We start from the raw sequence: 14,670 nt of genomic DNA on the forward strand, positions 1-14,670 counted from the left end.
CTCCGCAGGCCAGCTCCCTCTGGTGGCACATTAAGGAACTGGGCCCTCTCACTCCCGGAGAGATGGTGAGGAAAGGACAGGGTTGGAGGAAAATGCTGGAAGGGAAAGAAACTTCCAGGGCAGAGCCTGCTAGAGAAGGTTAGCTATAAGAAGTCCTGCAAACATTCAACCCATCAGCAACTTCGGACCTTCATTCTGATATGAATAAAGTCATATGCACATACCAAAGCCCATAAATGTAACACACCGTCCCATGCTATAACAGCAGCCGAGCCTCCTGCAAAGTGGGTTCCATGAATGAGGAACACAGTGGGGTCTCCATCATGGTGTGGTGACTTTCCACTGGCCAAGCATCCATTTAGTGCTTTCATAGTGCTTATGATCTTAAGGTCTGGCTGGATGATCTTGGGAAAGTTATTCAACCTCTCTGTGCCGCAGTTTCCTCATTTGGCCAATGACAGTAATAATAGTGCTTGTCTCATAAAATTGTTCTGAAGATCAAAGGAGATAATGTGTAGGAATCTAGAATGTTCTTGATTACATCATAAATTATGAAAATGAATGTCCAAATTCCCCAATATGAGCCTCATATGCCCAGAGTGGTGAGAAATGCAATTCTACCCCAGCCTTCACAATGCACCCTCTTCCTGATGGTCCCAGGATGCTAGGTTGTGTTCAAAGAGGCTGCCAGAGTCAAAATTCAGGTGGGATCCCCTGAGGCCAGCAACCCCATCCTCCCCTTTTTTGAGAAGATGAGTGAGGGGCTCCGAACTTACACAACTCTTTCAGGATAAACCCACCCAGACCCAGGGCTGGATGTTCCACACATACATAAACTCCTGCAATCTCTTAATAACAGCATACATATAAACCAGATGTCACTTTGAAAACTAAATCATGTTCTTTAAGTTACCTCCTTGGGTGTCCCTGGTGGCTCAGACAGTAAAGAGTCCGCTTGCAATGCAGGGAACTTGGGTTCAATCCCTGGGTTGGAAAGATTCCTTGGAGAAGGGAATGGCAGCCCAATCCAGTGTTCTTGCCTGGAGAATTCCATGGACAGAGGAGCCTGGTGGGTTACAGTCCATGGGATCGCAAAGAGTCAGACATGACTGAGTGACTAACACTTTCACTAAGGACACCATAGTCTGTCTGCTGATTAGGGATGCTGGGGATCTTGATCTAGCCTTGAAGACAGTCATTTATCCCAAGGTACTCACTGAGCCAAGGTTTTGGGTCAGGAGAGGTACATGCTGTGTCCACGGCACCTTTCCTAAGAACCCCTGAGTCTTTAGCCCTGGAGGCAAAGGAAGTCTCGTCATCTCCCAGTCCTTCCCCCAAGGTTGCACTCACCTTCACCTGTGAAGTGTTCAGCACACTTTTTGGCACATACCGGGTGTATTAGCTTGCAGGGCCCGGTAACAAAGTCCCACAAACTGGGTGGCTCAAAAGAGAAATTTATTGTCTAACAATAATGTACATCTTTGTTTACTAAATATGTACACCATAGAAATCACAGTTCTCAGATCATTATAATAGAAGAAAAAGAATGTTTCTGAATTCTTGTAATCTGAATTTTGATTGAGGATCATATGATGGGTTGTGAAAAGCTTTGCTTAGACTCTATGTGTACTTAACATGTTTATTCATAAAAGTGAATGGTTTTTTAAAAAAAGAAGTCCAAGGGGTTGGGAGGCAGTGCTCCCTCTAAAACCCGTAGGGGAGGACCCTTGCTCGACGGCTCTAGCTAGCCTCTAGTGGTGGTCACCAGTCCTTGGGATTCCATGGCTTGAAGCTGCATCTCTACCTTTTTCGTCTCACGACGTTCTCCCTCGTGTCTGTGTGTGTTCGAATGTCCCTCTTATTATATGGCTCCAGTCATACTGGACTAATGTGTGTGCTCACTCAGGCGTGTCCGACTGTCTGTGACCCAGTGCTCTGCAGCCCACTAGGCTCCTCTGACCATGGGATTTTCCAGGCAGGAATATTGGAGCGAGTTGCCATCTCATTGGAGTAAGGGCTCACCCTAATGACATCATCTTAACTTGATTACAACTGCAAGGACCCTATTTCCAAATAAGGTCATATTCATAAGTACGAGAAGTCAAAACTTTCACATATATTTTGGGATGACGCAATTGAATCCATAATACCAGGTAGTCAGCAAATGCCAGCTATGATGATTATTATCCAAATAGGCACATGGGGACCTGCAAGCACGATAAAAATACCTTTCTCAGGGACTTCCCTGGTTGTCCAATGGCTAAGGCTCCTCGCTTCCAATGCAGGGGGCCTGGAGTCTATCCCTGGTCAGGGAACTAGATCCCGCATGCTGCAACCAAGAGTTCTCATGCAGCAACCAAGACCCGGTGCAACCAGATAATTTAAAAAGAAAGATTTGTTAGAGAGAAAAAAATACCATTCTCAGCCATGCCTTGTGTTGAGGTTGATGTGTGCAGGGGGCCATCCAGCTGCCTGCTTTTAGTCTTGGGAGAGCTTAATTCCAAAAAGGTTGTTGAGGGATGAGGTGGCTTTGGGATTGGTAATGAGCTCCTCCTGGGCTTCCTCGTTGTTCTTCTAAATAATTAATTCATCTTCTTCCTTAGTGTTTACATCCTTCAAATATTTGTAGATGGTTATCATGTCCCTTTAGTCATCACTTAGCACCACTCTACATATTTGCCATGGTGTTGAGTGTGTGTTATCCTCATTGTCATAATTATTATTATTATTTCCTCGTGACACACTCCCTTAGTCCCATAGCCACCATCATTGCTATGTGAATTTCCTCCAGGTCTCCAGCCTCTCAAGTGCCAAGTTCCCTGGCATGAAATTTTAGAAATCAGTAGCGGTGACAAGAGATGACTTGCAGGTCCCAAATCCTTTGTCATTTTTGCCAGTTTCCCTAAAGCCACATCAAATAAATAGACAAGCTAAGTAAAAAGAGTGTGTTTACAGTGCAAATATTTGAAGTTTCCAGTCAGATCTCCCTGCCCCTGCTTCCATCCAGGTACTCTCAATTTCCTCAACTATAAAATCAGGCTGAGATCCCCCACTCTCAACAACCTGGGGTTACTATGAAGGACTACACGAGGAACAGAGTGGAAAAGGGCTCTGTAAACCACAAGCAGAGGGAGTGGCAGTACCAGCCATGCCTTCAACATACGTTTTGATATCTGCAGAAAGTTCCAGGGGTCAGCTGTTCGAAACAGCTACAAATTCCAAGTTAGAATTTACAAAATGAACTTGATAGAACTGAGATTCACCCTAAAATCTGTTTGTTGAAAGAATATAGAGATGCCCTACTTCAAAATCTACTATTAGATTTTAGTATTCCAAATAAAGTGTGGAACTCAGAGCTGGATGGGCCCTTGGAGACATGTTACAGACGGCCCTGAGGAGGCTTTGGAAGGTTATGCTGCTATAAAAGATTTAAAAAAAAAAATCCACCTTGTCTTCCATTTCAGATCTCACTGAAGAGTTCTTCTGTACCCGGAAGACTTATTTTCAGCCTGAGAACAATGATTTTCAATGGTTCTGTTGAACATGCAATTCTCACGCAAGTATTTCTATAATTATCCTGTTTCAGTTATAATACAGTTTCTGGAACAATAGGACTTTTATTGTATTGCCATATCTGTTATAATAGATGTTTTATTACAGAAAATTATAGTAGAGTCACTATTATGATTCTGAAGTTTTTATTTCAAATTGCTCATAGGATGGAAATTTTTTCTCCCAAGTAGTTTTTACTTTAATAGTGCTTTGGGTTTTGTTGGTTTTTTATTTTTCAAACTGTGGTCTGCTTGGGACTTTGTTCAATGGCAGAATGTTTTCTTTTGCTCCAATACATACTGTGCCTGAAAAGTTACCCCTGGTGTTTGTTTGTTTGTTCTTGGCATGTAGTGCACAGGATATTTTTTAATGCCATCTAGATTGTTCTAAATATATCTGAATACATTAGCCTATTCAGGCTGCCATAGCAAATACCATAGACTGAGTGGCTCAAAGAACAGAAATTTATTTCTCAGGGTCTGGAGACTGAAAGTCCAAGAGTATGGTGATGGCAAGGACAGGTTTCATACTGAGGCCTCTCAACATTCAGAAAACGAAGATCATGGCATCTGGTCCCATCACTTCATGGGAAACAGATGGGGAAACAGTGGAAACAGTGTCAAACTTTATTTTTTGGGGCTCCAAAATCACTGCAGATGGTGACTGCAGCCTTGAAATTAAAAGACGCTTACTCCTTGGAAGGAAAGTTATGACCAACCTAGATAGCATATTGAAAAGCAGAGACATTACTTTGCCGACAAAGGTCCGTCTAGTCAAGGCATTGTTTTTCCAGTAGTCATGTATGGATGTGAGATGTGGACCATAAAGAAGGTTGAGTGCTGAAGAGCTGGTGCTTTTGACCTGTGGTGCTGGAGAAGACTCTTGGGAGTCCTTTGGACGCAAGGAGAGCCAGCCAGTCAATCCTGTTGTTGCTGTTGCTGTTCAGTCGCTCAGTCCTGTCAGCACGCCAGGCCTCCCTGTCCTTCACCATCTCCCAGAGCTTGCTCAAACTCATGTCCATTGAGTCAGTGATGCCATCCAACCATCTCATCCTCTGTCATCCCCTTCTCCTCTTGCCTTCAGTCTTTGCCAACATCAGGGTCTTTTCTCATGAGTCAGCTCTTTCTATCAGGTGGCCAAAGTATCGGAGCTTCAGCATCAATCCCTCTAATGAATATTCAGGACTGATCTCCTTTAGGATGGACTGGTTGGATCTCCTTGCAGTCCAAGGGAGTTTCCAACACCATAGTTCAAAAGCATCAATTCTTCAGCACTCAGCCTTTTTTTATGGTCCAACTCTCAGTTCCATACATGAGTACTAGAAAAACCATAGTTTTGACTCTATGGACATTTGTCATCAAAATAATTTCTCTGCTTTTAAATAAGTTGTCTAGGTTTGTCATAGCTTTTCTTCCAAGGAGCAAGCATTACAAAAATCTTTTAATATCATGGCTGCAGTCACCATCTGCAGTAATTTTGGAGCCGAAGGAAATAAAGTCTGTCATTGTTTCCATTGCTTTCCCATCTATTTGCCATGGGGTGATGAGACCAGATACCATGATCTTGGTTTTTTGAATGTTGTTGTTTTTTCTTTTATAATTGAGATTTTATTGATTGTTTTGAGGATCACTACAAAGATATTCCAATTTGTATACAGTTCTTCATACATATGAAAAATCTAAAAAATCACATAGTTGTGATTCTTAACAGTTATTCCAGTAATTTTCCAGCTTAAAATTTGGAGGACATTTTCCTTAACAGGATAGAAAGCATCAATATCCTCAAATATTGATATGTTGTTACATCATAAGTCACACTGATTCACAATTTAATATCATATACACTACATACTTAAACTCAATCATTCACAGCACATCAACCAAGTTATAGGAAAACTGGGCTACCATGACCAAAGATGTTAATGGAGTGCACAAAATTCTGACTGGGGAAGCCAAGATCAAGGAACGGTTTGCTGTAGGAAATAATTCTACCAAAACAATATGGGAAGAGAAGTACTTTAAAGTGTTTAAGACATTAAATGCACAACTGACTCCAAATTGCCATTTAGTATGCTTTTGTATTATAGGATATAAATACCCCCCCCCAATCTGTGGAATGTTAAGCTGGCACCCAAGACAGTCAAAGCCTCCTATATTCAATATCCCACTATTTTCTGGTTGTACCAAAAAATAAACAACCAGCATATTACTTCACCTTTTAAAAAAAAAGCATTTACACTTAAAAAATGGGATGAGATGGGATTCCTTCCTTTTTAAAAATGTTTCTAGAGCTACTAAAAAACTTGCATTTACAAAATAGTTGATAAAAATCTTCCTCTGAACTGTACAAGAAGGGAAACAGGGGCCACTGACAGGACTGGGTGTGTGGTATTAATCTAACTTGGCTTCTTTCTCTTCTGCGACACCAGAGGCCATTTTTAGTCTCTCCATTTTCTGCAGGTAAGTCTTCTTTAGTCTTTTGGTTGGCCATTTCCTCCTGTTTTCCCTTTGCTCCTGTCTTCCCTTTTGTTTGCACTGTTTTGCCTGAAGATGTATCCTTTCCCATCGCCATTTTTGGTTTCCACTTTTGAAGGAGCCAGTTTAGCTGACAGATCTCCTCTTGGGCTCCTCCTTCACCACCCCCTCAGCAGAGCTGACCTTCCTCTTGGGCATCCGGGTGGCAGGATGGGTGAGAGCCGGGTGCCTGAGAGCCATGGTTGGCCAAGAACCTTCCAGAACATGAATAGCCTGACCACTGCCTCTCCTCTTCTCTTCTGAGCTGCTGGGACCCACGTTGGGTGGGGGTAGGGAAATGGGCTGTGAGAGAACTGGATGGAACTGGATTGGGAGTCCGCCCCCTCTGGATGTTAAGTTTTAAGCAAGCATTTTCACTCTCCTCTTTCACTTTCATCAAGAGGCTCTTTGCTGCTGCTAAGTCCCATCAGTCATGTCCAATTCTGTGCGACCCCATAGCAGCCCACCAGGCTCCCCCGTCCCTGGGATTCTCCAGGCAAGAACACTGGAGTAGGTTGCCATTTCCTTCTCCAATGCATGAAAGTGAAAAGTGAAAGTGAATTCGCTCAGCTGTGCCCAACTCTTAGCGACCCCATGGACTGCAGCCTACCAGGCTCCTCCGCCCATGGGATTTTCCAGGCAAGAGTACTGGAGTGGGGTGCCATCGCCTTCTCCGAAGAGGCTTTTTAGTTCTTTGCTTTCTGCCATAAGGGTGGTGTCATCTGCATATCTGAGGTTACTGATATTTCTCCCGGCAATCTTGATTCCAGCTTGTGCTTCATCTAGCCCAGCATTTCTCATGATATACTCTGCATAAAGTTAAATAAGCAGAGTGACAATATACAGCCTTGACATACTCCTTTTCTGATTTGGAACCAGTCTGTTGTTCCATGTCTGGTTCTAACTGTTGCTTCTTGACCTGCATACAGATTTCTCAGGTGGCAGGTAAGGTGGACTGGTCTTTCCATCTCTTTAAGAATTTTCCACAGTTTGTTGTGATCCACAAAGTCAAAGGCTCTAGCGTAGTCAGTGAAGCAGAAATAGATATTTTTCTGGAATTCTCTTGCTTTTCCTATGATCCAGCAGATGTTGGTATTTTGATCTCTGGTTCCTCTGCCTTTTCTAAATCCAGCTTGAACATCTGGAAGTTCTCAGTGTAGGTACTGGCTTGGAGAATTTTGAGCATTACTTTGCTAGCATGTGAAGTGAGTGCAATTGTGCAGTAGTTTGAGCATTCTTTGGCATTGCCTTTCTTTGGGATTGGAATGAAAACTGACCTTTCCCAGTCCCGTGGACAGTGCTGAGTTTTCCAAACTTGCTGGCATATTGAGTGCAGCACTTTAACAGCATCATCTTTTAGGATTTGAAACAACTCAGCTGGAATTCCATCACCTCCACTATCTTTGTTTGTAGTGATGCTTCCTAAGGCCTACTTTACTTCGCACTCCAAGATATCTGGCTCTAGGTGAGTGATCACACCATCATGGTTACCTGGGTCATTAAGATATCTTTTGTATAGTTCTTCTGTGTATTCTTGCCACCTCTTCTTAATCTCTTTTGCTTCTGTTAGGTCCATACCATTTCTGTCCTTCATTATGCCCATCTTTGCATGAATTGTTCCCTTGGTATCTCTGATTTTCTTGAAGAGATCTCTAGTCTTTCCCATTTTATTGTTTTCCTCTATTTCTTGGCATTGATCGCTGAGGAAGGCTTTCTTATCTCTCCTTGCTGTTCTTTGGAATAGTGCATTCAGATGGGTATCTTTCCTTTTCTCCTTTGCCTTTAGTGTCTTTTCTTTTCTCAGCTATTTGTAAGGCCTCCTCAGACAGCCGTTTTGCCTTTTTGCATTTCTTTTTCTTGGATGCTTTTGATCACTGCCTCCTGTACAATATCATGAACCTCTGTCCATAGTTCTTCAGGCACTCTGTCTATCAAATCTAATCCCTTGAATCTATTTGTCACTTCTACTGTTTAATTGTAAGGTATTTGAATCAGATCATACCTGAATGACCTAGTGGTTTTCCCTACTTTCTTCAATTTAAGTCTGAATTGGGCGATAAGGAGTTCATGATCTGAGCCACGGTCAGATCCTTGTCTTTTTTCTTTTTGCTGACTGTATAGAGCTTTTTCATCTTTGACTGCAAAGAATATAATCAATCTGACTTTGGTATTGATCATCTAATGATGTCCATGTGTAGAGTCATCTCTTGTATCATTGGAAGAGGGTGTTTGCTATGACCAGTGCAGTCTCTTGGCAAAACTCTGTTAGCCTTTGCCCTGCTTCATTTTGTGCTCCAATGCCAAACTTGCCTGTTACTCCAGGTATCTCTTGACTTCCTACTTTTGCATTCCAGTCCCCTATAACGAAAAGGACATCTTTTTTTGGTATTAGTTCTAGAAAGTCTTATAGGTCTTCATAGAACTGTTCAACTTCAGCTTCTTCAGCATTACTGCTTGGGGCATAAACTTGGATTACTGTGATATTGAATTGTTTGTCTTGTAAACAGATCATTCAGTCGCTTTTGAGACTGCACCCAAGTACTGAATTTCAGACTCTTTTGTTGACTATGAGGGCTATTCCATTTCTTCTAAGGGATTCTTGACCATTATAGTAGATATAATGGTTATCTGAATTAACCCACTCATTCAAGTCCATTTTAGTTCATTGATTCCCAAATGTCAGTGTTCAGTCTTGCCATCTCCTGGTTGACCACTGCCAATTTACCTTGATTCATGGACCTAATATTCCAGATTGCTATGCAATATTGTTCTTTACAACATCTGACTTTACTTTCACCACCAGACACATCCACAACTGGGTGTTGCTTCCGCTTTGGCTCAGCCTCTTCATTCCTTCTGGAGCTATTTTTCTGCTCTTCTGCAGTAGCATATTGGGCACCTACTGACCTGGAGAGTTCATCTTTCAGTGTCATATCTTTTTGCATTTTCATACTGTTCATGGGGTACTCAAGGATAGAATACTGAAGCGTTTTGCCATTCCCTTCTCCAGTGGACCACTTTTTGTCAGAACTCTCCACCATGACCTGTCCATCTTGGGAGGCCCTACACGGCATGGCTCATAGTTTCACTGAGTTAGACAAGGTTGTGATCCATGTGATCAGTTTGGTTAGTTTTCTATGATTGTGGTTTTCATTGTCTGCCCTCTGATGGATGAGGATAAGGGGCTTGTGGAAGCTTCCTGGTGGGAGAGAATGGCTGCATATAAAACTAGGTCTAGTCAATCCTAAAGCAAATCAATCCTGAATATTCATTGGAGGGACTGATGCTGAAGCTGAAGCTCCAGTACTCTGGCCACATGATGTGAAGGGCTAACTCATTAGAAAAGACCTTGATGCTGGGAAAGATTGAGAGCAGGAGGAGAAAGAGAGGACAGAGGAAGAGATGGTTGGATAACATCATTGACTCAATGGATATGAGTTTGAGCAAGCTCTGGGAGATGGTGAAAGACAGGAAAGCCTGGCCTGCTGCAGTCCATGGGGTTGCACAGAGTCGAACACTGAGCAACTGAACAACAGCAATAAACTCCTTATGGCCCCATCTCCAAACACAATCACTTTGAGACTTAGGGCTTCAGCATAAAATTCTGAAAGAGATGGGAATACCAGACCACCTGACCTGCCTCTTGAGAAATCTGTATGCAGGGCAGGAAGCAACAGTTAGAACTGGACATGGAACAACAGACTGGTTCCAAATAGGAAAAGGAGTACGTCAAGACTGTATATTGTCACCCTGCTTATTTAACTTATATGCAGAGTACATCATGAGAAATGCTGGGCTGCAAGAAGCACAAGCTGGAATCAAGATTGCCAGGAGAAATATCAATAACCTCAGGTATGCAGATGACACCACCTTTATGGCAGAAAGTGAAGAGGAACTAAAAAGCCTGTTGATGAAAGTGAAAGAGGAGAGTGAAAAAGTTGGCTTAAAGCTCAACGTTCAGAAAATGAAGATCATGGCATCCGGTCCCATCACTTCATGGGAAATAGATGGGGAAACGGTGGAAACAGTGTCAGACTTTATTTTTGGGGGCTCCAAAATCACTGCAGATGGTGATTGCAGTAATGAAATTAAAAGACGCTTACTTCTTGGAAGAAAAGTTATGACCAACCTAGATAGCATATTCAAAAGCAGAGATATTACTTTGCCAACAAAGGTCCATTTAGTTAAGACTATGGTATTTCCAGTAGTCATGTATGGATGTGAGAGTTGGACTGTGAAGAAAGCTGAGCGCCAAAGAATTGATGCTTTTGCACTGTGGTGTTGGAGAAGACTCTTGAGAGTCCCTTGGACTGCAAGGAGATCCAACCAGTCCATTCTAAAGGAGATCAGCCCTGGGATTTCTTTGGAAGGAATGATGCTAAAGATGAAACTCCAGTACTTTGGCCACCTCATGTGAAGAGTTGACTCACTAGAAAAGACTCTGATGCTGGGAGGGATTGGGGACAGGAGGAGAAGGGGACGACTGAGGATGAGATGGCTGGATGGCATCGATTCACATGAGTTTGAGTGAACTCCAGGAGTTGGTGCTGGACAGAGAGTTCTGGTGTGCTACAGTTCATGGGGTCACAAAGAGTTGGACATGACTGAGCAACTGAACTGAACTGATATGAATTAAAGGGTACACAGTTTAGTCCATAACACTACATAAATTTTATTATTACTGTGGAAGACATTACCAGAGCCTGTGTATTAAATAAAGTTAATAAACTATATTTTGAGAAGGAACTTGAGACTGCAAGCATAGTTAGGTTAGGTAATATCCTATTTCAGAAGGTAGCCCCACTGGGGGGGAAGGGAGGGGCTGGAGTTTTTCTTGGTTAATTCACTGACCTCAGACCCCCTCAGCTAGTGCACCCCAACTGGGGTCTGGAAGCATGTTTATTGACTCTTCCATAGGAAGATCCCACCTCAGGAGAAAAGGTGATTTTGCCCAGTGGACCTGTCTACATGAAAGGTCCCCCAAAATCTGCCCACTGGTCTAGCACCCTCAGGACCTGCCTCTAAGGTTAGCCATTATTTCCACGTGTCCCTGGTAGAACACACTCCCTAGCTTAGAGTCCAGAACTATGGATGGAGGTACCCTGGGAAAAACAGAGGATCCCCAGTCAGTCTTTAACTAGACAGACCTCAAATTATCTAGGCACTCAGGTTTCCAAACGATTTCTTAAGTTTCCCAAGAAACAGAGAGGAGGGGACTTCCCATGGTTACACTGAGTAACAGAATCATGGTCCAAACCTCTTGGCTTCCCAGCCTCTCTTCCTCCCACAGCACACTCTCCAGCAGGAAAGAGAGGAGACCCTGGAGGGTACTGAGGGTGGGGGTGCTGAACGTTGAACATCTCCTTGGAGACTGGCAGGGTGGTGGATAAACGTACACACGCAGTAAATATGGAAAAATTGGAAAGGAGAACTGTTCAGGGAATCTTCCAACATAAAAAGCAATCTGGTAGTTTGAAGTTCCCAGAAGAGAGGGGACTTTGGAATTCAAGGCAGTCTTCTGAGGCTCAGAGGCACTGGGAGATGGGATCCAAAGATCTTGCCTCCTCCCCTCCCCACACTCCTATCCCACAGTGTTGTGTCCACTGCAAAATGCCAACTGCCTTGTGGGAACACAGTCCTGACTTCAGGATAGACACCGGTGGGGAAAGGGATCTCCTTTGTACACATTTGGCCCCTTTGCAGGCCACATCCCTGTTAGGAAAGCAGAGACTTGTCCCCTGTTCTGTCCATGCTTATCCACCTGTGGACCTCAGGTCAATGATGCTCCGTTGACCTCAGTGTTCAGGCCCTGATAAGGCAAACTTTGGGGTGATGGTCTGGGGAGATAAGCGTGTATTGTCTCTGGCAGTTTCCGTAGGACAGGATTTCAGGGGTGCAGAGGGCACCAGTAGCTCTTTCTACCTGAGACCCCCTCCACTTGCCCAAGGCCCCAGCAGGTATTAGGCCCTAGGCCCTCGCCCTCCTTGGTTGAATCCCTGCCACCTTTCTCAGCTGCCATCATGCTTTGCTGTTGTGGCTCAGGGCAGGAGGCAGCCAGGTGGGCTGGGATCACAGACCCATGACTTGGTGATGGCCTTACCTGTGCCAGCGACTCGTGGAGACTGATCCTAGCTAGCCAAGAGATTTCACTTAAGTAAGCTCCTTAAAGCAGCTCCTGAAACCTCAGAGATTACAGCGCCCACAAAATGCAAGCAAAGCGGCTTCGGATAATGCGGCAGACTGCGGCCGCGGGGCCGCGGGGCACTCTAGGTCTACGTGCGGGCCCAGGTCGGCAGAGTGCGGGCTCACCCATGGCGTGGCTTCTCCCGGAAAACAAAGGCTGGAGGCCTGTCGGGGAAGGGAGGCGTGCAGGAGGGGCGGTGCAGGGTGAGGGGGTGGAGAGCTTTGCTGGCTCCACGCGCAACAAGCAGAGCAGCCAGACAAACGGCGCAGCAGCCGGAGGGTGTGCGGTGGGGAAACAGGGCGGACCGGATGGAGTGTCGGGTGTGGGTTTGAGACCGATGGGAAGCGCTCCAAACAATGCCTGTTGTTTCCTCTGGGCTGACTTTTGCTCAGTTCCATCAAGTAATTTGCATAGTATTTCAATAAAATAAATTAATTATGGCCGAGTTTTTGTTTTATTTGCATTAAATGAGGGCTTCCTTTCCTTTATTATTGAGATAATTTGTCCCGAGCTAGGTGCACCGTGGGCCAGAGGGAAGGTCTCCCGCGCAGGCCAGATCTCAACTTCCCGTGTGCTGAGCGGGATTGCTGATTCCTGGGACGCCCGTCGTTTGTTCCCGCTGTCCCCAGTGGCTCTGGGAATAAACTAGAACGTCAGCCCTTTTCTGTCTTAGCCTAAGTTTCTTGCGGTGGAAACTCCAAAAATCTCAGTGTAGGAGGGGTTCCCGGGAACAATGCAGTAGGAAGAAGCTGGGGGGTTAAAGGGCTTCTTTTAAAGTTGAATTTGCAAACTAAGCACACCCTAAGTTTCCTAGGGTTTTATGTTTCTTTTTTTTTTTAAAGACAATATTTTCTAAAACTAGCTTTCTAAAATTTATGCAAGACTGAGGAAGTGTCAATAGTTGGATTTTAGAACAGGGTAACATCACTGTATTTGTTATTATTGCTGCATAACAAATTGCTTCAAAACTTAGTGGTTTCAGACAGCTGTAAACATCTAACATCTCTCACAAAACTCGAGTGCTTTATCTGGGTAGTTCTAGCTTGGATTATCTCATGAGGCTGCAGTTATTTGAAAGCTTGACTGGGACAGGAGGGTTCATTTCCAAGGCCTCGGTTCCTTGACACCTGCGCCTATCTGCCTATCCACATCCACACCTATCCTGTCCACCCTTATCACTAAGCAGCGGGCTTCAGAGCCCATGATCCAGAAACAAAGCAGAAGCACAATATCTTTACGATCTAGCTTTGAAAGTGACACAGCGTCGCTTTCTCAACATCCTGCTGATTACATAGTCTAGCATTTGTCAAGACGAAAGCATGTGCACATGTGCTTGCTCGGCCATGTCCAGCTCATCGTGACCTGGTAGACTGTCGCCTGCCAGGCTCCTCTCTCCATGGGATTTCCCAGGCAAGAGTACTGGAGTGAGCTGCTATTTCTTTCTCCAAGGAATCTTCCTGACCTAGGGATCAAACCCACCTCTCCTAAGGATTGGCAGGCATATTCTTTACTGCTGAGCTACCAGGGAAGCCCCTGTATACTTTGATCCTCCCCAAATTGGAAATCTCCAATAACCCCGGCATCACATTAAGGTGGCTGCCAGCTAAACCTTTTAGGAGAATAACAACCTAGATAAAATGGACTTTTGATATAATCACAGCCCTCATGGACCACCCCTATTATATACAACACTCTCCCTCCCACAGTGTGATAACCACAGGAGAGGAACTCTGTCTTATTTACCCCTGGATCTCTAGTGCCTAAAGAATGACTAGTACGTAACTGGCATTCACTAATGACTACCGTGAGTAATGATTATTTAATAGCTATTAGCCAGTTGGTTCCCCAGGTCTTTCAGGCTTAATGGAAGTCACCCTAAACATTAATAAATGAAAGTGACTCAAGCTTTCAATCCACTTACAGTAGAACATCCGCACTGAATCTCAGAGACTGCTGATAGGTGCAGTGAAAACAAACTCCATTTTTCCTGAGCGGAAGTCCCTGGAGCCTGACTTCCTGGCTCCTCTCCTAGCCTCCCTTGCCAGCTCCTATATCAGCAACCCTCTCCCTGCTCAGCCTGCCTGGACTGAATGAATGGGGGAACTCTAGAGCATCCCAGGCACTTCCCCAAAGCATCTCTAACACAGATGCCTTGTGCTGCAGACTTTGGCTGCGGACTTGCAGTGTCTAGAGAGACTTCCATGGAATAACGTGACCCATCAAGGAGCATGAGAGGGGATATTGAGTTACTCAGATTCTTTAAAGTTAGTGAGGCCCAGCCAGCCTCTCCTAAGTTTTTTTTGGGGGGGCCTCTTACAAGTCTCTTCCCGATGGGCCAACATCAACTCACTCCCACCCTCTGCCTGGGTTCCTGTTCCCATAGCCAGTATCATTAACATGCTCATGTGGGCCTCAGTCCTG

This window comes from Ovis aries, chromosome 14 (genome assembly GCF_016772045.2).
Source record: "Ovis aries strain OAR_USU_Benz2616 breed Rambouillet chromosome 14, ARS-UI_Ramb_v3.0, whole genome shotgun sequence".
In the NCBI taxonomy this organism is placed as follows: Eukaryota; Metazoa; Chordata; class Mammalia; order Artiodactyla; family Bovidae; genus Ovis; species Ovis aries.